Raw genomic sequence first — 25925 nt, 5'->3', positions numbered from 1 at the left:
TTTGCAGGTGTAACAGATGAGATCCAGGTGTTTGGTGCTCTAGAGTACTGGCTCAAACTCAGGGTTCCTATGGAACAAGCCATTGGTCTTTATAAAGAGTGAGTTAAAGCACTTGGTTACCTCAACACAAGCATGAGGGACAGCCAGGTACTGTTTACAACCCCATCTAGGGCACCATTTCCTGCTTTGAAAATGCTAAAATTACTTGACCATTGTTATTTTCCATTCAGACTTCATCAGGACTGGTCCCCAGTTCTTTATTATTGATGGACGGTGATCTAAATTAACTAAACGTCAGCATACACCACTGCTGTGATCTCAGATCCAGATGTCCTCACACCCAACCTAGCCACTACAAACTCTACCACTTCCCTGAACATGATACTCCAATCATATCCTCCACCAATGAGTCGCAGTTTGAAGATCACATGGTCTTTCCAGTGGCCATGAACTCTGATCTCAGTCACAGTGTCTGGTCTGTGTTTCCCTGGGTGTCCACTAGTGGTCTTACTTCCCCATAGAGTCATCCCACTGCAGAAACTACATTTCCCACAAGTCTTTGTCCCATTCATCACTTTTAATTGCACACCTGTTAATTGCACTCAGCTGTCCCCACTCTGTTTCATGGAGTCCTTGTTTCATGTCACCCTGCTTTCTCGTGTTCCCCAGTGTTTTTCATGTTTCTTGTTTTTGGACTGCTTTCGTTGTTATTGACCTCTTGCCTGTTTTGGATTTGATTTTTGGATTTAAACACTGCAACTGGATCCCTCGTTTTGTGTGTGCATTCGTAACAGTTCCTGAATTCAGAGGCTCTGGTGTTGTATGTGTTTGATGATCTGGATGTCAAGAAGCAGCTGTATCTGGGCAAGGCTAGAGTACTGGCTCACGATAAAACCATCACTGGTGAGGACAAACACTTGTCTTCTAGTGAATTCTAGGAACATTGGGAAGAAAATTGAAGAAAACCATTAAAGGACCCATTCTTCGTGATCCCATGTTTTAAACTTTAGTTAGCGTGTAATGTTGTTGTTAGAGTATAAATAATATCTGTAAAATTCTAAAGCTCAAAGTTCAATGCCAAGCGAGATATTTTATTTAACAGAATTCGCCTACAACGAACGACCGGTTTGGACTACATCCCTCTACTTTCTGCAGTAATGACGTCACTTAAACAGTTTTTTGACTAACCTCCGCCCACAGGAATACACAAAAAAGGGGCGTGGCCTTTTGTTGTGCTCCGAGGGAGAAGAGGAAGAGCTGCGTTTGTGTTTGTCGCCATGTCGTCGAAACGCTGTTATTTTCATCTCTGAGTCCCGTCACCTTTGTTTAGGCTTCCCAGGGACGCTGTACTCAGAGACCAATGGTTACAATTTATGTAACCATAGATGTTAGGGCTGTGCAACAAAATAGAATGCGATTTTCATGCGCATCTTGTCAGTAAAGGTGTTCTGTGATTATAAGTACATCTCCAGCACGTGCGTTCAGATCAGGATTGCCAGTTTTTCAAAACAAATCCTGCCCACTTGCTTCTCAAAACTACCTCAAAACTAGCCCAATCGCGTTTCCAGGAGGGCGGCGCACGCTCAGCTGGTGTCGAATCACAATACAGGAACCGCTGGCACAATCAGAACTCGTTACGTATTTCTGAAGGAGGGACTTCATAGAACAAGGAAGTCATCAGCCCGTTTTTATGACAGTGAAAACAGCAGTATACAGATAGGTGAATTGTGTGAAAAATACTGTTTTTTTACACGCGAAACATGAACACAAGTTATATTAAACACTGTAAACACAATCAAAGCTTCAAAAAAGCACAAAGAACGGGACCTTTAATATTGACCTAATATTTTGAGGATATACTTTTTTCTGAAAAGAGTTGCTCTACCAACACAATTTGGATTTATTATTATTATTATTATTATTATAAAAAATTAGAGAGGCTTAGAGACACCTTTTTCATATTGGTATTTATCTTGTGATTTGTGTTTTTTTTTTAAGATATGTTTTGAGCTCACAGACCCCGAGGGACTTCCAAGTGGCCAAATCAGTGTGACTCTGAAATGGACGTTCATGTACTTCCCTCCAGCATCCTCGGCTATCACCGCACAACAGATCGAGATGGACGACACCGGAGAGAATGATGTCTCAAGACAAGGAGAAAACACAGACAGAGACACAACCGATGACCAAAGACTCTCCACTAATACCTCAACCAACTCTTTCTGAGGTAATGGCATCCCTAAAACACCTTCGCATCCAGGACCATATAGAGGGTTTTCACTGACGTCACGTTCTGGGTGGTAACCCGGATGCGCGGCCATTGTGGAGGCACTCGGTGTAAAAAAATGAACGGAGTACAATGGAGTATAGTGCGCTTTGGATACTTTAAGTGAATGTAGCCATGTCTAAACAACCGAAAAGTTCATCAAAACGTGCCCAAGATGCAAAGGCATATAGGGAAGGACTTGGACCACAAGAAAAGGCGCGATATTTCGAGAAATTACGATTTATTGGCGGTGCAGATCCCTACGAGTTAGCTCCCTCTTCTTGGATCCGTGACGACCCGGTGATTCTTCCTTAAGTTGCATATCCCAATATAGTCAACTACCTGGTTTTCTCGCCGAGCCCATACACAGTGGAAGACCTTAAATCCTACAAGGGTTTGGAGGCCTATAACCAGATGGTGTGTGGATGGGTGAGAGAGACGCAGTACCAAGTTATCAACGACCGTTGTATTGTGAAGGCCAAAGTAAGTAATGCAATAACGTCTTTAATCAACCTATACTTAACTGTATGATATCATTGCGATACTCAAGGTGTAGCCAAGTGACTCTCAATCATGGTTTTTTTTTCATTTCAAAGACTCCCAGTTTGCTATCTACACTTTACACTATCTGAGTTAGTTTCATAGTATTTTATTCTATCATATAAATGCACATGTACATTCTGACACCCCAATAAATGCACATGTACAATCTGACACCCCAAAAAACCACACACTATTAATTATATTGAAAAAGAGTAGGCTGAAGCTATCAAGCTTATATGTGCCTACCCTTCAGTTAAAGACACCTGGGGGCCTCAAACTGAATCAGTGATGCAGATAAGCCTACATGTTATTTATTGATTTTTTTTTTTAAATAAGTGGTGAGAAACTATTTTGTTATTCTTAGAGTCTTATATTTGGTTTTCTTGTCTTTTATTCAGGTACTCCATTCCCAATCAATCCGAGAAACACCCCTCAAACCCTGGATAATCGCTGAGAAGTCTGGTCGTATACTTGGAGCCCACTGCACATGTATGGCTGTCCTCGGAGAGACATGCACACATGTTGCTGCATTATTGTTTCTCATTGAAGAAACAGTGAAGTTGAGGGACTCAAAGGCAGTGACGCAAGAAAAGGCATATTGGCTGTTTCCCACTGCACTGTCGAAGGTGGAATACAGGGAATGCCAGAAGATTGACTTCACTGTGACAAAGAGATCTCAAGTAAAAGCTGGCAAGATGAATTATGCTGCTCATGGACAGTCTCTTGAGGAACAAAGTGCTAGTGATATTTCTACTGATACAGTTAGGAAAACACAACCACCAACCAGTGATGAACTGTCATCATTATTCAGTGCTCTTAGTGCAACTGGATCAAAGTCTGCTATTTTGTCCCTGATTGAACTTTACTCTGACAGTTTTATCCCCAAAGTGATTGGAGAAAACTTCCCTCCTGTGTTGACTGAATTGAGAAAGGATGAAGCAGTTCACGTGGACTATAGTGATCTGTTGTCCATGTGCAAAGATGTTGACATTTCAGTATCAGAGGAGCAAGCAAAGGCAGTTGAAGCCGCTACAAGGGATCAAGCCTCCTCTAAACTGTGGTTTCGATTTCGTGCTGGTCGCATTACAGCATCTAAAATGAAAACTGCATGTTGCACTGATCCAAAACAACAATCACAAAGCTTTTTCAAAAGTGTGTGCTATCCTGAGTCATACAAATTCACATCAAAAACCACTACCTGGGGATGTAATCATGAGAAATTAGCATGTGACATGTTTATAGATGTACATAAGGAATCTCATGAAAATGTTAAAGTACACGACACTTTTTTATTTGGATTTGGTTTCTTCATATATCCAAGTGTGCCATTCTTGGGTGCTTCTCCTGATGGCTTTGTTTCTTGTGATTGTTGTGGTGTTAGTGTAATTGAAGTGGAATGTCCATTCTGCGTGAAAAGTGACAAGTTAGAGAGTGTATCTTACTTGGAGAAGGACAGTGAAGGGAAACTGACACTTAACCGAAAACACCATTTCTACCAGGTGCAAACTCAACTTGGGGTGTGCAGACTGGAATCTGCCTATTTTGTTGTTTGGACCGAAAAGGATTTGCGTGTTAAACAAATTTTATTTGATGAAGAGTTCTGGGGTATGATATGCCAGAAAAGCAAGAAAATTTTCGACACAGCCATTATGCCAGAGTTAGTTGGCAAGTTTTACACAAGGCTTTCTTCTACCATGGCCACTGTGTCATCACAACCTGGAAAATTTACCTCAGCTGAATCACATGGCTCTGATTGTGCTGCAAGTGCCAGTGACCAAGAAAAAACCTGGTGTTTCTGTGGCCAGGTTGAGTTTGGAAAGATGATTCTATGTGATAATGCAAAATGTCATATTAAGTGGTTTCACTACTCGTGCATTAATGTTAAGATTGCACCAAAGGGAAAATGGTATTGCCCACAGTGCCAAAAGCTACCCCAGTCTCTGCAAAAAAAAGGAGAGAAACATCCAAAGTAATAAAACAAACCTTTTTTTAGTTGGCTGCTGTGAAGTTTTGCACTTCATGCACTTTGTTTTAATGTAGGTCTGATGACGCGCTGTGATAACCCTCTATAGACCCCGAAGCCGCCGCCAGACGCCGCCATTTGCGCCATTTAGAATTTCAGCCGCCGCCAGCCAATAATTTCCTAAGGCAAATTGAGCCGCCATCTGATAAAGTTTGGCTGAGCCGGCTAGTATTATTTGCATCAAATAATAATTCATTAATAATTCATAATCACATAGAGACATACACACACACAAAATATATAAACAATACACAAGATCTATTTTCCCACTGGTTTCATAACAGCACCGTCTTGTGCTCGTTGCTACGATACACAGACTCAGAGTGAATTGACGACCAATTAAAATTGCTCGTTTTCCATGCAGAAGAAGCGATGCATTTTTTTTCTCGCACTGAGGTGAAATGGCGGAAAGAAGCAAGGTAATTTTGATCTCACTTCTCACATACTTTCCTAATTCCTACGTACTTTTTTTTTACTTAGGCCTAACCAGACTTTTGTTAAATCTTCAGGGCACGGTTGCACAAACACCTAAATCAAAGATTGATGTTATGAGCCAAATATTCTGGAACGGAGAGATTTATAGCACTGAACGTGATAACAAACCACCGTTTCCACATTGCTAATTCACGACGCATGCTTCAGTGTACATTGAAGTGAAATGTGCAAAACTTTGTCCAAAATAATACTGATAACAGTGTGTGTTTATATTAAGGCGAGACACGGCAGGCAAAAACTCAATTTTGAGATTTTTGGATATTTGTCTTTAATAACATATCTTCTTTCAGACTTGTGGTGAAAAAAAGTCCGAAATACACATTTAGGTCTTTATTTTACTACACTTCGTCTGTTTGCGTCTGTAGATTTCTCATAAATTCAACAAAAGTTTGCGTTTTTAATCAACATATTTCTCCGCGATCTCTGCCGTCACCCTCTCATCACATGCACCGTTTAGCTCTCTCTCTTCTGTACAGTCCTGTTGGATCCAAATATGGTCATTTCCTTTTTATCAGCAACCAATCGTGAAAGTAAAAAGACTGAATGCGCGATCTCATTGGCTGATGATAAATCGTACTCGGTTACTAAACGTAACCTCGGTTCTCTCTAGAAGAGCGAACGAGTACTGCGTCTTAGCTAAGACGCTACGGGAAAAGTCTCTTTTCACGAAATACTGAAGCAAAAAATTATCCTTAATTTTGTATTTTTGTAAAGCGCATTTGCAGCAGTACACAGCCATAGGCGAGACGGCTCGTTCGCTCATTGGCTTGTACTGCGGCAACTGCACAGCCTATCGAGCGCGGGCTGATGCAACATCAGACAAATAAGGGCGCTTCGCGCCCTTCTTGCCACTTCCCGCCGAAACGGGTGTGGCCCAACCTATAAAAGGAGCTCGAAAAGGCTGACTCACCTGATTTATTTCATCGCCGAAGCGAACCAGAGTGAATCGTGCGCACTGCAGAGAACGCAGTACTCGTTCGCTCTTCTAGAAAGAACCGAGGTTACTTTTAGTAACCGAGTACGTTCTCTTACGAGAGCTCTCTCGTACTGCGTCTTAGCTAAGACGCTACGGGAACCCAATGTAAAACGCCGTGCGCGCAGGGATCACACACCAATAAACCTGAAGCAACGCCCAGGATTTACAGTGCACAGTCACCTGAGGGACTCACAGAGAGTCCAGGACAGAAAAGGGAAAAAGCCCTCCGTCCTATATCTAGCAGCATCTGTAGATGCGGCAATATGACATCACACAGCCGAGGCAAGGCCTGACCAATGTGGCAATGCGGTTCTTACGCAATACTGCCCATATAACAGTCGGCAGCGCATAGCGCCCGTGAACTCAGAATTCCCCTCAGGGCCCTGATTCGACTATACCAACAACAGCCTTGCTTGCAAGGCGGGGACCACCAGGTTATAGAACCTGATAAATGTAGACGGCGAGGCCCAACCTGCCGCCATACATATATCCTGCAAGGAGATCCCAGTAGACCACACCCACGACGAGGCGACGCCTCTTGTGGAGTGTGCTCTGACGCCAAACGGGCACTGAAGGCCCCTGGAAGCGTAAGCTAACGCTATGGCGTCAACTATCCATCTGGATAGAGTCTGTCTCGAAACAGCCATTCCCTTGGAACGACCACCGAACGAGACAAACAGCTGCTCCGTCTGCCGAAAGGCAGCAGAGCGAGACACATAAGCTCTTAAAACCCTGACAGGGCAAAGAAGACTCGAGTCTCCATCCTCCCCTGACACCGGCAGGGCAGACAGGGCAATAACCTGAGCCTGAAACGGTGTGTTGAGGGATTTCGACACATAACCGTGCCTAGGTTTGAGTATGACCCTTGAGTCATTGGGCCCAAACTCCAAGCACGACTGGCCTCACCGAGAGCGCGTGCAAATCACCCACACGCTTCACAGAAGCGAGAGCCAACAAGAATACTGTCTTGAACGACAGATGCTGAAGGCTAACCGATTGGATAGGCTCAAAAGGGGGACCCTTCAAGGCCTCCAAAACCGCCGCGAGGTCCCACATAGGGACTGACGGAGGTCTGGGAGGATTCAGCCTCCTAGCTCCTCTGAGGAACCGGATGACTAAATCGTTCCTTCCTATTGACTGACCGGACGGCATTTCAGAAAACGCCGCGATGGCCGCCACATAAACTTTGAGCGTGGATGGGGCTCTGCCCTTATCCAACAGCTCCTGTAGGAAGGAGAGGACCTCCGTCACCTCACAACTAAGGGGTGAATAACCTCAAGCTGTGGACCAGCTGGAGAACACCGACCACTTCGAGGCATACAGACGTCGTGTCGACGGAGCTCTAGCCTGAGTGATGGTATTTAGCACTCCCACTGCGAGATCAGCGGGTAACCGTTGAGCGCCCACACATGGAGGGACCACAACTCCGGTTGAGGGTGCCAAATCGAGCCCCTGGCCTGCGAGAGGAGGTCCCTCCTCAACGGTACGTGCCACGGGGCGACATCTGCTAACTGCATCAAATCTGGGAACCATGGTTGGTTCTTCCAAAGAGGTGCTACAAGCAGTATTGAACATCTCGTCTCTCTCACCCATTCTATCACCTGCGGAAGGAGGGAGACGGGAGGGAACGCATAAAGCGGGCAGCACGGCCATCTCCGTGACAGCGCGCTTTCGTTCTTGGAAAAGAACATGGGGCAGTGAGCGTTTTCGTGGGACGCAAAGAGGTCCACCTCCGCCATGCCAAATCTCTCCCACAACAGCCGGACTGTTTGCGGGTGTAGAGACCATTCGCCCGTAGGAACATTGCCTCTGAACAGCCTGTCTGGACCCAGATTCTGCAGTCCAGGCACATGCACTGCTCTCAGCGAGCGCACGTTACGCTGAGCCCAAACCAGGAGGCGTTCCATCAGCCTGCACAGGTTTCGGGACCCGAGACCGCCCTGGCGATTTATGTAGGGCACCACGGACATGTTGTCCGCATGGACTACGACGTGGTGATCCTTGATATGGGGACAAACGCGCGTTAGCGCGTTCTCCACTGCCAGCATTTCCAGGCAGTTGATAAGATGGAGCTTTTCCCGTTCTGACCATAGGCCAAAGGACGGTCTGCCTTCGAGCAGCGCTCCCCATCCCGAAGTGGAGGCGTCCGTCGACACCATTTTCACACTCGGGGAAGTCCCCAGGCTTACACCTGATCGGTACCAGCCGTTTGCTGTCCAAGGTGCTAGAGCAGCTCTGATCGACCTTGAAATGCAGCCGGCCAGACGCCCACGCTCTGCGCGGCACCCGAGCCTTCAGCCAGAACTGCAGGGGGCGCATGCGGAGCAGGCCCAGCCGCAGAACCGGAGATGCTGAGGCCATGAGACCCAGCATCTTTTGACAGTGTTTGAGCGACACGGTCGCGCCGCAGCGGAAAGAACTCGCTGCGCGCTGAATGCCCATCGCGCGGTGTGGTGACAGCCGCGCCGTCATGGAACACGAGTTCAGAACTATACCCAGAAACAGGATCGTCTGACTGGGGTTCAGCGAACTCTTCGCCCAATTGACACTGAGGCCGAGCTTCTCGAGGTGATTGAGTAAAACGGCCCTGTGGTCCACGAGCTCCGCTCGTGATCGGGCCAGAACCAGCCAGTCGTCCAAATAATTCAGCACTCGTATGCCTCTGAGTCTGAGAGGAGCGAGCGCTGCATCCATGCACCTCGTAAACGTACGAGGAGTCACGGAGGACTGTAAACTGGTATGCCTGGCCCTCGAAGGCGAATCTCAAATATCGCCTGTGGTTTGACGCTATCTGTATTTGAAAATACGCGTCCCTCAGATCTATTGACATGAACCAGTCCCCTCTGCAAATCTGCGCGAGGAGTTTCCTGGTCGTAAGCATTTTGAAACTGCGTTTCATCAATGCCTTGTTCAGCTGTCTTAGATCCAGTATGGGTCTGAGACCCCCGTCTCTCTTGGGCACCAGAAAGTATCTGCTGTACAGCCCCCCCTCGCTTTGAGCTTGAGACACAGGCTCTACAGCCCCTTTGCTCAACAGTTTTGATATTTCGGCCCGAAGTATGTGTGCTACTTCTGTTTTGACCGTAGTTTCGACGCGCGCAGAAAAGCGTCGAGGGCGTCGAAAAAAACTGTAGCGAGTAGCCTCTCTTTATAATGCCTAGCACCCAATCCGAAACCCCTGGAAGCGCTGACCATGCATCTGCATGAATGGCTAAGGGCTGGATGCGAAGCGCACTCTGTTGACCGGGCAACGGTGGCGCTCGGGTGTGCTGCGCATTTGAGGCGGGGAGCGCGCTGATCACAGCGGGCAGATCGCTCCTCCTCGACCCCGTTCCGGCGCTTAACCGACTGGGGGAAGGCTGAGCAGGTCCCGTGGGACTCGATATGTCTGCGAGTGACTGTGGGCTGCATATACCACTTTCAACTCGCTGTCTGCCTGTGCAGAGCGTACGTGCACGGGCCTCGTTTTTACAGAAGCCATGCGCCGTATGTGACATAGTGTATGTGGGCACTGGGGAGTGGGCACGTTTACTATGCGGCGCGCTCGACCGATCTGTGTCGATCTTATGTGCGCGAGCCCTGTGTGCAGGGCTGTGCTTACATGTGGAGATGGGCACTGAGGAGTGGGCATCGTCACTGCATTTATAGCACCATCGGCCGTGGCCGGACGAGCGTGCACGGGTTTTTTTTTTTTTTTACAGAAACCACATGACGCGTGTGACATAGTAATTGTGGGCACTGAGGGGTGGGTACGCTTACTGTGCAGTGTGCGCGATCGACTTGAGTCGCTTTTATGGGCGCAGGCCCTGTGTGCAGGGCTGTGCTTACATGTGGAGATGGGCACTGAGGAGTGGGCATCGTCACTACATTTATAGCACCATCGGCCGTGGCCGGACGAACGTGCACGGGTTTCGTTTTTACAGAAACCACATGACGCGTGTGACATTTTATTTATTTTATTTTATTTAACCCATATTTTACCAGGAATAATCCTTTGAGATAAAAATCTCTTCTATCAGGGAGTCCTGGCCAAAATGGCAGCATACAAAATTTTACACATAAAATATTACAAGACAAGCATTAAAGGAAAACAAAACAAAAACAAAAAATCCTGTCACAAAAATGTCCAGCACTCAAGATTAATGTAATATATAAATGTTAAGTAAAACAGGAACATGATTCTTTCAAATGTGACGTCAAAAGGTTTCTAAAAATATTTAACGATGGCAGCATGTTTAGCTTCAAAGTACTCTGCATTTCATTCCATAGTCTGGGCGCATAAAAGGGAAAAGGCAGTTTTACCAAACTCGGTGTATGATCGAGGCACAGTTAAAAGTAATTTAAAAGACGATCTAGTTTTATAGCTACCAGAACAATAAGATAGGAGACTACAGATATACAGAGGCAGTTTACCTATTAGAGCTTTGGCAATAAACATCAACATATGCATTTTTCTCCTCTGATACAAGGAGGGCCAGCCAACCAAATCAAACAAAGTGCAATGATGGGTACATGTAGGAGCATTTGTCACAAATCGTATTGCAGCATGGTATATGCAATCTAATTTTTTTAGTGAAGATAAATTAGCATGCATATAAATCACATCGCCATAGTCCAGCACAGAGAAAAAACAACTTTGAATAATTCACTTTTTGGCTTCAGATGGAAAACATTTCTTTAAACGAAAAAGAAACCCCAATTTGGGTCTGAGTTTTTTTTGAAAGATTGTCAATATGAATATTAAAACCTAACCTTTCATCAAGCCATATGCCCAGGTATTTATAGGTATTTACTCTTTCTACACAGTCCCCTTCCAAAGTTAAAATGGGTGGAATCACGAGTGTGTTACGAGAGCGAGTAAACAGCATATATGTAGTTTTCTTAATATTTAAAACCAATTTTAAATTTAACAATGAAGATTGCAATACCTGGAAAGAATCTTGTAATAGCTCAACAGCTTTTTTTATGGACTGTGCAGACGTATAAATAATTGTATCATCGGCATATAAATGCAGTTTAGCTGAAGTTATATCTTGACCCAAACCATTTATATAAATTGAAAATAAAATTGGTGCTAAAATGGATCCCTGAGGAACACCTTTCTTGATTTCTAGTTTTTTTTAAATGTAATTTTCAACTGAGACACACTGCGATCTTTCGGATAAATAATTTTTAAACCAATTTATACTCATTTTACTAAAACCTAAGGACCTGAGTCTTTTTAAAAGAATTTTGTGATCTACAGAATCAAAAGCTTTAGAGAGATCTACAAATAAAGCAGCACAGTAATATTTATTATCTAAAGAAGTAATAATATCATTTGTGACAAGAGTTGCCGCTGTTACAGTACTATGGGCTGACCTAAACCCCGATTGAAACTCATTTAAAATATTATTTTCTGTTAAAAACTGTTTAACCTGATCATTTACAAAAGACTCAAAAACTTTTGCCATAACTGATAACCTTGAAATAGGACGATAGTTATCCAGTTCATGAGGGTCACCCCCTTTTAACAAAGGAAGAACCATGGCTGATTTCCATGCAAAGGGAATTACATTTGAGGTTAAACTTAAATTAAAAATAGAAGTAATAGGTTCTGCTATAAAATCTGCTGCAATTTTAAAAAAATAAGGTTCAATATTATCAGGTCCTGTTGACTTTTTACAATCTAAATTTAGTAGGGCTTTATGAACTTGATGATAACGTGATACTAAAACAGGGTTAAATGTAAAAAGCTGAGTAGAGCGATATATTTCAGTTTCACCATTCCCTTTTATTATATCGTTGGTTAAATGACTAGGGTCAGGGGCTGAACCCGCAGTAATGAAAAAATTATTAAAAACCTCAACAATAATTTCTTTCCCTTTTATAATTTTTTTCTTTACTTTTAAATAATCAGGTAAACTCATAGAGGGTTTTAGACCAGAAACTGATTTGCACAACTTCCAAAATTTGGAGGGATCATTCAAATTTCCACTTATTGCATTTAAATAATATTCACATTTAGCTTTTTTTTTACCAATTTTGTACTATTATTTCTTAATGTCCTGTAATGTACCCAGTCCTGAAGATTATTTGTTTTCTTTGCTTTAACCCATGCCGCATCACGTTCTTTGATACGTGAGGAAATTAACTCCGTAAACCAGGGGTTATCTCTCCCTCTTACTCTGAATTTTTTAAAAGGAGCATGTTTATCACATATACTTAAAAAAGTACATTTGAAATGCTCCTATGCTAAATCTACATCAGGTATCAAAGAAACCACATGTAAACCACTATCATAAATATCTTGTAAAAAAGCTTGTTCGTTAAAATGCTTAAAATAACGTCTTGAAATAATACGTGGTTTGCTTTTTGGGGTCTTACAATTTCTCACACATACTATAACACAATGGTCACTTATATCATTACAGAAAACTCCAGAAGCAGAAAATCTATGAGAAACATTAGTTAAAATGACATCAATTAATGAAGATTTGCTTGGGTCTTTTTGATTCAACCGTGTTGGAGATTTTATCAATTGCTCCAAACAAAGAGAGTCACAAATTTCCTTGAATGGATCAGACAATTTTGATGACCAGTGATTGTGGGCACTGAGGAGTGGGCACGTCTACTATGTAGTGCGCGTGATCGACTTGAGTCGCTTTTATGGGTGCGAGCCCTGTGTGAAGGGCTGTGCTTATATGTGGAGATGGGCACTGAGCAGTGGGCATCGGTCACTACATTTATAGCACCATCGGCCGTGGCCGGGACACCAGAAATTATACCTTTTCCGGGAAATATCTGGGTAGCCGTGATAACGGTTTTCGTGTGCAGGCAAGCGGGCAACCGTACAGGCTTGCACATTGCTAAAAACGCTGAAACAGTCACAATCTCTGGAACTGAAACAGCGGCGCGCTTAGGTGAGAGCCCGGCCACAGCGGAACTTGTACACCGGCGCTTCGATGAAGCAGCCATCGTGTGTAGTGCCGACGCAGCGTCATGCAGCATGCGTAGATGGCTTTCCTAGGATGGCTTTGGGGCTCCCGGCCTCACCGTAATCCTCTGCTGCGGTCCCCGCAGCGCGGGGCGACGGCCGGTAGAGCGAGAACGGGGGTCTCGAGCTGCGTTGCTGAAGCTGTTGTGATAACGGCTTTTGTGTGCAGGCAAGCGGGCAACTGTGCAGGCTTGCGCATTGCAGAAAACGCTGAGACAGTCACAATTCCTGGAACTGAAACAGCGGCACGCTTGGGTGAGAGCTCGGCCACAGCGGAACTCGTACACCTGCGCTTCGATGAAGCAGCCATCGTTAGTAGTGCCGACACAGCGTCACACAGCAGGCTTTAGATGGCAACACCGCTTTTGCCGCTGTCCAGCAGAGGGGGGACAAAGGTGCGTCGCTATCGCCTGTTCCACTGGCGGAAGTGAGTGGTAGTTCCTGTTTTTAGCATCATCAGTGTGGAGAATGCTAGTGAGACAGACGAACGAGTTCGCGCTGAATATGGAGCGTTCCAAGCCTTCGCCACCTCTTCGTGAAGCTCAGGAAGAAATGAGGCGGGCTTTGAGAAGTACGCTCATCCGAAAGGGAAATACCATCCAGCCGGGAACGAGAGGGGGGGTGCTGGTGCAAACCACTCGCGGCCGAGACTCATCGCGGCCAACACGAGCATTCGCCCCGGCTCCTTCTCGATGTCAGCTCGTCTGCTGGGCTTCTGAGCAGAAGGCGCGAGATCCTCGGAGCTAGCCCAGCCCTCACTGCCCGAAGCTAGCAGAGAGCGCGTGTCCTCTTCCTCCGACGCGGCCCTGAGATCGACTTCCTCGGATGATACGCGGGCAAACAGCGGGCGCTGCCCACCGGGAGGCGATGCAGGGGGGGGAGTGGGGGGGGGGGGCGGTGAAGCAGGGCGAACCGGCGAGCTCGGTTGAGCTGAAGACGGTTCCGGAATCCGCTGGAAGCGATGCTTTTACGGCGCCTTAGCGCAGCGGAGAATGCAAGCTCAGAGAAAACCGCCAGGCGAGTCCTCAGAGTCACCATGGCAACAGCTCGCAGTGGGGGCATCCGCCGTCAGCGAGCGCGAGCGCTGCATGATCTTCACCCAGGCAGGAGACACAGATGACGTACCGGTCTCCCTCGCTGAGTGGGGCTCTGACAAGCCGCAGGAAGGCATCTTAAAAAAGACGCGAGCTCTTTTACGAGTGTGTGTCGCAGGGCGAACACTCACACACACATAAAGCTTGGATATAACAGTTTTATTGGATCTTAGTGCTGCGTTTGACACAATTGACCACAACATTCTTTTGCATAGACTTGAATACTTTGTTGGCATCAGTGGAAGTGCATTAGCATGGTTTAAATCGTACTTATATGACCGCCATCAGTTCGTAGCAGTGAATGAAGATGTATCCTATCGATCACAAGTGCAGTATGGAGTACCTCAAGGCTCAGTACTAGGGCCGCTACTCTTCACGCTTTATATGTTACCCTTGGGAGATATCATCAGGAAACATGGTGTTAGCTTTCACTGTTATGCTGATGATACTCAGCTCTATATTTCTTCGCAGCCCAGTGAAACACACCAATTTGAAAAACTAATGGATTGCATAGTCGATATAAAAAACTGGATGACGAGTAATTTCTTACTGCTAAATTCTGAAAAAACAGAGGTGTTGATTATAGGACCTAAAAACTCTGCTTGTAATAACCTAGAACACTGTCTAAGACTTGATGGTTGCTCTGTCAATTCTTCGTCATCAGTTAGGAACCTAGGTGTGCTACTTGATCGCAATCTTTCCTTAGAAAGCCACGTTTCTAGCATTTGTAAAACTGCATTTTTCCATCTCAAAAATATATCTAAATTACGGCCTATGCTCTCAATGTCAAATGCAGAAATGTTAATCCATGCATTTATGACCTCAAGGTTAGATTATTGTAATGCTTTATTGGGTGGTTGTTCTGCACGCTTAGTAAACAAACTACAGCTAGTCCAAAATGCAGCAGCAAGAGTTCTTACTAGAACCAGGAAGTATGACCATATTAGCCCGGTCCTGTCAACACTGCACTGGCTCCCTATCAAGCATCGCATAGATTTTAAAATATTGCTTATTACTTATAAAGCCCTGAATGGTTTAGCACCTCAGTATTTGAATGAGCTCCTTTTACATTATAATCCTCTACGTCCGCTACGTTCTCAAAACTCAGGCAATTTGATAATACCTAGAATATCAAAATCCACTGCAGGCGGCAGATCCTTTTCCTATTTGGCGCCCAAACTCTGGAATAACCTACCTAACATTGTTCGGGAGGCAGACACACTCTTGCAGTTTAAATCTAGATTAAAGACCCATCTCTTTAACCTGGCATACACATAACATACTAATATGCTTTTATTATCCAAATCCGTTAAAGGATTTTTAGGCTGCATTAATTAGGTAAACCGGAACCGGAAACACTTCCCATAACAACCTATGTACTTGCTACATCATTAGAAGAATGGCATCTACGCTAATATTTGTCTGTTTCTCTCTCGTTCCGAGGTCACCGTGGCCACCAGATCCAGTCTGTGTCCAGATCAGAGGGTCACTGCAGTCACCCGGATCCAGTACGTATCCAGACCAGATGCTGGATCAGCACCTAGAAAGGACCTCTACATCCCTGAAAGACAGTGGAGACCAGGACAACTAGAGCCCCAGATACAGATCCCCTGTAAAGACCTTGTCTCAGAGGAGCACCAGGACAAGACCACAGGAAACAGATGATTCTTCTGCACAATCTGACTTTGCTGCAGCCTGGAATTGAACTACTGGTTTCGTCTGGTCAGAGGAGAACTGGCCCCCCAACTGAGCCTGGTTTCTCCCAAGGTTTTTTTTCTCCATTCTGTCACCGATGGAGTTTCGGTTCCTTGCCGCTGTCGCCTCTGGCTTGCTTAGTTGGGGACACTTCATCTACAGCGATATCGTTGACTTGATTGCAAATAAATGCACAGACACTATTTAACTGAACAGAGATGACATAACTGAATCCAATGATGAACTGCCTTTAACTATCATTTTTGCATTATTGACACTGTTTTCCTAATGAATGTTGTTCAGTTGCTTTGACGCAATGTATTTTGTTTAAAGCGCTATATAAATAAAGGTGACATTGACATTGACATTGACATTAACAGAATTGAAAGGATATAGGCGCCGGATAGCACAGCAGGAACGGCAGTGGAAGGCGGCGATGCCAGCAGCTTCAGAATGGCTCGTCCTGCTGATGTGCTTTCTCAGACGGCGCTTGCTTCCTCCGTGATCCAGCGATGCGTGAGCTTCGCTGAAGAGATGAAAAATCAAGTGAGTCAGCCTTTTCGAGCTCCTTTTATAGGTTGGGCCACACCCGTTTCGGCGGGAAGTGGCAAGAAGGGCGCGATTTCTCAAAATGACCTTTCTCTCATACACCAAGTCCGAAATCTCCACTTCAGTAGTACCTAGTTATATTATGAAGACATTTACAGAGGGATTTGTAAATATATTATTCCTAGCCTGATATATAACATTTTATTCCAAAAAACATGGCGAAAATCATTTTTTTAAGGCTATTGACACAGTATATTCTGATTTACAGGATAACAAAAGTAGATATCCATAAATCCCTCTATAATTTTTTTCCCATCAATTTTAGGCTATTTGAAAATGTTTAGTAGCATACAGACTACAAAATAAATATTTGCATACGTTGTGAAAGTAAAATCTGGTGTTTTCTTTATTACATTGTATTGCATTTTGTAGAAATATAGTGTAAGCCATGCAATGCTTGGAAAGATGGAGATCTAGATAATCAGTATAACATAGACATCTGTAGACATGAAGTGGCAGCTTCAGCCATTTGCAGCTATGAAAAGTTTGGCGGCTGCAGCAGCCATTTAGTTTTTGGCTGAGCCGGCTAGCCAGCCAATAACTTCATCAGCCATCCATTATTCTCAAAACAAATGGCTTCGGGCTGTAGGTCCATACAGTACATAAATCAGTCCTCAATTATTTATATTTTATTTATTTCTTTTATAACTTTTTCCTCTTTGTACTATAGACCTCACTGCCCAAACCCAGACAGCGAACTCTACCAAAATCAACTTCTAAAAGAGTTTATTTTTTGGATGTCACAGAGCTTGAAAAACAGCTAAAAGAAAAGTCTGCTCTTGTTTAGTGATGTTTATGAAGTCAAGCATCGCTTTTATTGCTCGATTTAAGGCTTTAATTAACCCTGCAACCTGAATTCTGTGAGACCAGGTTGAACCCTGAGTATTATCCTGTACCATTTGTGCACTTCTGTATGTGGTGTTATGATTATGTATTTTGCGTGGTTGTATTAATAATCACAAGATGGAGCCGACTTCAGCCGCTGATAATGAAGAGCCATCATCATCTGTGACCCCTGCATCAAGGTTAAACCATATGAAGTTTACTATTTAAATAAGGAATTCAATAGTCATGTAAAAAATGGGAGATTTCTGAGGAGCTGCAAGAGCCACCAACAGGTGTGTGTTTGGACTCGGAGTTATGGTATAATATTCGGCCAGAAATAAAGTTTTTGTTTTATTTATTGGTATTTGATTTGTCTATGCATGCCAGGCTATGATAATTTGGTTGAATTTTTATTGGTTTCCCTGCCCTGATTAATTGTTGAGTGACATTTTTTTTTTTGTGTGATGAGTAATGTGATGAGTATGATTTAAGTATTTAAGCATTTTAGTTTATTAATTAATTAGTATATTATTAAAACTAATTAGGTGCTAAATTAATGCTGAAATATTTTTTTTATTTATTTATTTTTTATTTATTTATTTATTTATTTATTTATTTTATTTTATTTTATTTTTTTTTTTTCACCCTGATATCATTCCAACCCCACACTGTTCCTTTTTGATAGATAAATAACTATATATAGAAAATTCAATATGTTGGTTATTTGCTATTTTTTTAATAATGTTTAATAATTTTTTATAACTATAATTTTTCAAGCTCCAGCATTTTGTCCACAGTTCAGATTCATTGTTTGGAAAAGAGCAGCTTGAACATAATTCAAAACATCTAATTTTGTGTTTAAATTCATATATGTTCGGAAAGACATGAAGGTGACTAAATATTGACTATTGATTGTTTTTTATAAAGTTCAGTGTTAAAGTTAAACTCTAATTGGATGCAATATGACCACAAACTTAAGGTGCTTCTATTATATAAAAATAAAAGTTTGTGTTATTGTGGGCAGGAAGGCCCCTGTGCTTTAGCCCTGAGTAGAACTTGTATTCAGTACAGCAACATATGATTTTTTTTGGCAAACCAATACTTATTGCTGAGCGTTAGTATTCAGTTTTATATGAGGAAACAACTGTGCTATTGTTTTACGAATGAGATGAGAATCATTAATATTTCATTCACTGCTGCCAATAATCTGATGTGTTTCCTGTTGACAACCAACAACATAAATGTTAATGTGTGTTGACCTTGGCCAAGAGGCTGTCTTTAAAGTGTTAATCTCTAACATCTCTCTCTCTGCGAGCCACTTGAGACCAAAGAAAGATGGACGACATGAAAGTAAACAGCCCAAACTGGTCACCAACAACTTCCATATTCAATTCAAGTTCATTTGTATAGCGCTTTTTACAATACAAATCATTACAAAGCAACTTTACAGAAAATTACGTTTCTACAATATTTAGTAGTAGCTTATAAGTGGTGACTGTTAGTTTGTGCACGTATGACAGGATTTTTCAGAAAAATGAATACAAGACGTAGTCAGCCAGACGATGAACATTATTAACAGCAATTATGATGCAGTCACACTTGTAGCAATATTTGTTAGTTATGTTTGTTGATTCAGGGTTAGCATCATCTGGGGTCCTCTGAGGTGTTGGCATCATCTCTTCTCAGGTGTTCTGCATCCAGACTGGAGCTTGTGTAAATCCTAGTTACCACGGGATGTAAATCCCATGGCAAAACATAGAAACAAATAGAGACATCATTAGCATAGCTGCTGTTCCAACAAAGTAAAATTAATTAGTTTAACCCAAGCTAAAGAAGAAGAATGCACATTTGATCAGATGCAACTACACTCACAATTTAAGAGATGCATTATTAATGCTTGGCGAAAGAGATGTGTTTTTAATCTAGATTTAAAAAGAGAGTGTGTATCTGAACCCCGAACATTATCAGGAAGGCTATTCCAGAGTTTGTGAGCCAAATGTTAAAAAGCTCTACCTCCTTTAGTGGACTTTACTATCCTAGGAACTATCAAAAGTCCAGCATTTTGTGACCTTAGGCAGCGTGATGGATTGTAACATGGTATACGGCTAGTTAGGTACACAGGAGCTAAACCATTTAGGGCCTTATAGGGAAGTTATGATAATTTGTAACTGATACGGAACTTAATTGGTAGCCAGTGCAGAGACTGTGAAATTGGGGTAATATGATCATATTTTCTTGACCTGGTAAGGATTTTGGTCTACCTGTAGCTTGTTTATTGAAGATGCAGGACAACCACCTAGAGGTGCATTACAATAGTCCAGTCTAGAGGTCATGAATGCACGAACTAGCTTTTCTGTATCAGAAACAGGTAACATGTTTCTTAGCTTGGCAAGCTTCTAAGATGGAAGAATGCAGTTTTTGTAACATTTTTCAAAAGACAAGTTGCTGTCTAATATAACACCCAGATTTTTGACTGTAGAGGAAGTAGCAGTGCATCTGTCTAGTTGCAAATTGTAATCTACAAGTGTAATGATAAAGACCTTCATATTCGGAAGAAGGAGGCGGGAACCGGCGGACAATCAACATGAAACTTTAATTACAAAAATAAACACAAAACCGCGCACCAGCCCCTCACGGATGACTGGTGCGCTCAAATAAAAACCAAAACACAACTAAAAGCCCAGGCCTGGTCCTCTCTCGTCCTTCACTGTCGTCGCTCCAGTTTTATATCCTTCCATCTCCTCCGTGGGCCTCGAGACCGGTGGGTCGAATAGGTGTAACTCATCTCCAATCATTCCACCAGGCCTCGCTCCCATGTCCCTCGGCCCCGCCCCACTCGTCACAACAAGATTCTGTGTACTGTTTTTTGGTCCAATAATTAATATCTCTGTCTTATCCGAATTTAATAAGAGAAAATTATTGGTCATCCAATCTTTTACATTTTTAACACACTCTGTTAGCTTAGATAATTTAGAAGTTTCATCTGGTCTCGTTCAGATATATAGCTGAGTATCATCAGCATAACAGTGGAAACTAATCCCGTATTTTCTAATAATATTACCAATGGGCAACATGTATATTGAAAATAGAAGGGGACCTAGGACGGATCCTTGTGGCACTCCAATTTTTACTGGTGATAAATGAGATGACTCCCCATTTAAATAAACAAAATGGTAGCGATCACACAGGTAGGATCTAAACCATCTTAGAGCCTGCCCTTGAATACCTGTATAGGTTTGTAATCTATCTGTGAGTATGTCATCATCTATGGTGTCGAACACAGCACTAAGATCAAGTAAAACTAGCAATGAGATGCAGCCTTGATCTGACGCAAAAAGCAGGTCATTTGTAATTTTAACAAGTGCAGTTTCTGTGCTATGGTGGGGCCAGAAACCTGAAATTCTCCATACAGATCATTTTTTTTTGCAGGAAGGATCTCAATTGAGCAGACACAACTTTTTCTAAAATTTTAGACATAAATGGAAGATTTGAAATAGGCCTATAATTTGCCAGTACACTAGGATCTAGTTTTGGTTTCTTAATAAGAGGCTTGATAACTGCCAGCTTGAATGGTTTTGGGACGTGACCTAAAGATAACGACGAGTTAATGATATTGAGAAGCGGTTCTTCGGCTACAGGTAACAACTCTTTCAGTAATTTAGTGGGTACAGGATCTAATAAACATGTTGTTGGTTTAGATACAGTGATAAGTTTATTTAGCTCTTCCTGTCCTATAGTTGTAAAGCACTGCAGTTTGAAATAAGAACTAGGAATGATCCATCTAATGATCTACTAGTGCTTTACTTCTGTATTATCAACTGATCATAATACAGAAGATGCAAGCATTATTCCTGCTCAGAGCTCAAAGCATAAAAGAAAAACAGGTGTGTTCTATCACTTTGCATCTGTCCATGTTTTACAAATGAACTGTGCTTGACCGATATATTAAATAGTTAATATTAATTTCTGGATTTTTGATCAAACAAATGCAGCAATGATGATCACAAGAAACATCTTTACTTGGTATCTCTGACCAATCTATGGAAAGTATAGTCTCAAATAAAGTTGACATCCTCAACAAAGGACAAAAAATAAATCACTGGGTCTCAGGAGAATATTGTATTTTTTTCTTCCTTGCTGATAAAAGTTCATTTTAAATATATTTTTGTGATTCATTTAGCCTACAACTTAGCGATGTGCATTCAGAGAGTTAAACAGTCAGCTTAGTGTTCTTCCTAAGAGGATTGTAGAATGCAACAGAGATCTACTGTCAGCACAAGCGTAATGGCCTAAACACTCCAACAATGTGGACGGCATGTTTGACAGATTGAATCCAATGATACATGGAGAGACAAAGCATCTCCAACTCCCATCATTATCAGAGAGCTGTGCCTTGTAGGTTACACGTCTACATCAGGAAAGAGAGTTTTTCCATCATCCGTCACTTCATACGGTGGAATAATCTTCACGGATGTCCTGTCAGATGTAGAGAGTGATTGGAGTCCCTGAAGATGCACAGCGAGTCTCAACATGTCAGTTGTTGTGAGGTTGCATGTCAGTTGTGATAAGGTCATGTGATGCCTTGCTCCACCAGCCGTCCGAGTGCATTCGTGTGGAGATCATTTCTCTGAGTCTGAAGCTAGGCTCAAGAGTGGCAGAAGACAGTGGAATCATCCAGTTGTTTGTGGAGTACTGTTTCCTGGGCCTGCCATCAGTCAAGACCCCGCTGTCCCTGAAGAAGCCTCTGGATACAGCATCTCCTACAACTTCAGCAATGGTGAACAACCACATTCATACTAATCTCCATGAAGATTTTTCTGCTTTAGTATCTATGGCAGCATATTGAATCTTATGGTATAAAGTTGTGAAAATTGGTGCATTGACTTTTTTCTGACCAGTTTTAGGTTCTACACCTCAAACCTTCTAAAGCCACCATAGACTCAAAATTGCACTTCTCTGCTTTGGTCTACAATAGTGGTTCTGGTCCTGGAGAACCCCCACCACAGCATGTTTTGATGTCCCACTTATCTGACACACACATTTGATGGCTTGGAGTCTTTTCTAATGAGCTGATGAGTTGAATCAGATGTGTTTGACTAGGAAGACATCTAACATGTGCAGTATTGGGGGTCCTCCAGGATTGGGATCCAATGGACTACAACAGGGATGTCAAGTCCTTCTCCTGGAGGGCCACTATCCTGCAGAGTTTAGCTCTATTGCCCATTTAGTCACTCCTGAACCAGCTAATCAAGGTCTTCTAGAAGCTTCCAAGTCTGCTTGATATTGACGGTTTAATGCCAAGCTCATGAAACTTAGTGGTTTCAGTTTTTGACCAACTAGAAAACATGGGTGAGTTGAAAGCAGTCTCTCTAGAAGCAGTCCTGCTTCTAGAGAGAGCTACTGTCCTACTAATGTCCTGCAGACTTCAGTTCCATCTCTGCTCCAACACACTTGCCTGAACTGATCAAGTAGCCCTGGACACCTTGATTAACTGGTTTAGGTGTGCTTGATTGGGATTGGAGCTGAAATTTGCAGGACTGTAGCTTTCCAGAGCAGGACTGGAGACCCCTGATTTAAATTAATGACTCCATTTAGATTAATTGGCTAATCCAATGTTTTCCAACCCTATTCCTGGAGGCACCCCAACACTACACTATTTTTGATCTCTTCCTATTCAAACACATCTAAATCAACTCATCGGATAATTAAGACCTGAAATGGATGGGAGAGATAAGGGAGGCATCCAAAACGAGTAGTGTTGGGGGCTTGAAGGAACAGGTTTGAGATATACTAGGGTAATCCAAAGTACTTTTATCAACCACATTGACTGCCCACCATTTTGATTTTTATACTCTTCAATACCTTGCTTGGCCACATAATTGGTTCTTGTAGCTGAATTAGTTTACTAAACAACGGCAGATAAACATTCTTCTTTGGTAATTCATCAAATTAAAGAAAGAGACCCGAACAACATACAATGTTCTGACAGTGATCCATGTGGATAAGGAGAGTAAGCAACACAGGCGGCAAACTCAGAGGGCAGTGCTGGAGGGCCAGAACAAATAACTTGAGCAGTGAGACACTTTCTGATCTATAATCAGGTTTCTTTGTGGCTCATTTATTTGTCATGTAAAGTATATTGTTGTAACATACACTACACTGTGTTATCTAACTCATATAAGCAGCTAACCATTTCATTGGCTGTGACAGTATAAAGTTCACAGTGTTGAGCGACCCTCCTGAAGAGGAGGAGCAGGATGAGGAGTGCGAGGATGTGGGCATGGCCTCTCTGCGTATCATCAATATCATGAAGAAATGCACAGACATGAAGGTCATCAGTGTTTTTTTAATTGCTATCATGCAATTATTGTCACAACAAAAGTTTTGAAATTAGTGTGAATATTAGAGTGGTGCTTGTTTATGGTATCTTAAATATTGGATTACTTAGTCATCTCCATAAATAGGATATTAAATAGGACCTTGAACACTCTGTTTTCAACAAGTTATCAGTGTTGATTGTCCACCTCAGATGGTCAAACTATATACATTACATGATTTGGTTTATTTTAGATGAATTTTATATGGGATTTGCTTTTTTCTCCTTCAACCCTGTTACCAAATTTTGAGAGACAGTTTAACCCAATATTCTTTATATATTTATACATTCGTATTTATTATATAAACATGAAAAAGTAAATTAAATTTATAAGAAAGATGCCAAAGCATTGTAGGTTTGCAAGTAACAGTGTTGAAAATATTGCTTGCCAGGGTCTAGGTTGTTTGGGAAGAAAGTTTGTAAAACATTGATAAACTTTTTCATAGTTTCGTAATTTTTCTTAAATTGAAGAAAAATATTTATAATAAAAATATTTGTATTTTTAATGTAAGTTTAGCAACAGGGTTGAATGGGTGAGCTTAATGAATACAATTTATGTAAAAACTAATCTAATTTATGTCACATCCAGGGTGTCAAATTTTATTTTTATTTTTTTCATGGGTAACGGTGGCATTCAAATTTTTTCAAACACATAAATTTAGAATTTTTGGTAATTGGTAAAACTAATTCGTATTAATTTTTAATTGAATGCGGATTAAACAGACTATAAATAGCCTATTATTACGGTGTGATATACATTTTTTCATATGCCAAATACATTTAATGTTTTTTTTTTGGTTGTTGTTTTTCATTTCATATTATATATTAGTTTATCTACCATATGTAGTAGTATTTTCTCCAAAAACATGATATTCATGCCTTTTTCAATAATGATAAAACAATTTGTATCATATTAATGGAAAGTGCCATGTGCTGACCATAAAAACTTTCTGTGTTTTTCTGTCCCTCACTGTAGTTGTGGACGTTCAGGACAGCAGTGTAGTTATCAGCCATCTAGTTGTTACTGTCGAAGCTCTGGAGGCTCTAACATCCATCATGAAAGATCCAGAGTGTGATCGTCCACTAACTACAGTTGCTTAATTTACCAAAACCAATGATTTACTTTTTCCAATAAGCAATATTAAATGTCCCCTAAATCATTTTTGTATATAATTAGATACACTGAAATGAAGTGAAATGTAATGCATGGGGCGGTCGGTTTGGTTTTAAACATATGGGAATAAAACAGTCCTTTATGTAAACACCATCACGCGGCTTTGATCCCTTACAGTGTGAAATCATCTCCTAATGTTTCTCTTTATGGCCTCCAGTGTTGCGTTTGATGGAGTGCTGATGTTTAGACCTTTAATAACTTTGCTTAATGAAAAGGCTGTTAAGCCTCATTAGGCAGCGCTGTGGCAGGCGGCGATATTTTATTGAAGGTGCGAAATGAAATCTAACTGGATTTAATGGGATTAAATCAAGCTCTTTAAAATGCTAATGCAGATTTTCACACGTGTCGAGCTGTGGCGCTCACGCATCCACTTCTTCTGTTTTGGTGTGTGCGATTGAGTGTGAAGTGTTGCTGTTATCTGCACTGGAGATTATTTGATATTTCTGTATTGGTCTGCATAAGAGAGTACAATTCAGATTTAGTATCTTTTGTTGAGATATAGATGCTTTATTTTGAATGCACTGCAAACCTTTGTAGACAGCCTTATAAATGTTTTATATTCATGTACATTTCAGAGTAATGTATTAAAGAGTTTTAGTGGTACTTCATTTTGTTTTCAGATTTTCTTAAAACCAAGAAGTTGAAGTTGAAACTGCATTTAGAATCCATTAGAATTGTATAGTGACTGACTTTCATTCTGCTAAATACAAAATATATTCTGAATAACTTTGGACCCATTGAGTTTTATAGTATGGACCAAACACAGTAGTAGAGCCACGTGGGGTGGAGTAAATGTTGACAAAATATGCATATTTGAGAGTTTGCCGAAACCAAGTGCAGATACTATGTAGCCGTTAGCATTTATCTCAATGG

General features: G+C 42.1%; 1 pseudogene; it reads left to right on the top strand.

Moving 5' to 3' along the window:
- The window catches only part of LOC132125350 (protein fantom-like), a 61093-nt pseudogene extending 35457 nt beyond the window's left edge, over window positions 1-25636 (top strand).
- The last annotated feature ends 289 nt before the right edge of the window (window positions 25637-25925 follow it).

The sequence above is a fragment of the Carassius carassius genome, chromosome 43 (genome assembly GCF_963082965.1).
Source record: "Carassius carassius chromosome 43, fCarCar2.1, whole genome shotgun sequence".
NCBI classification, from domain to species: domain Eukaryota; kingdom Metazoa; phylum Chordata; class Actinopteri; order Cypriniformes; family Cyprinidae; genus Carassius; species Carassius carassius.
The sequence above is the reverse complement of the archived record's forward strand: the minus strand, read 5'-3'. Positions and strand labels throughout refer to the sequence as shown.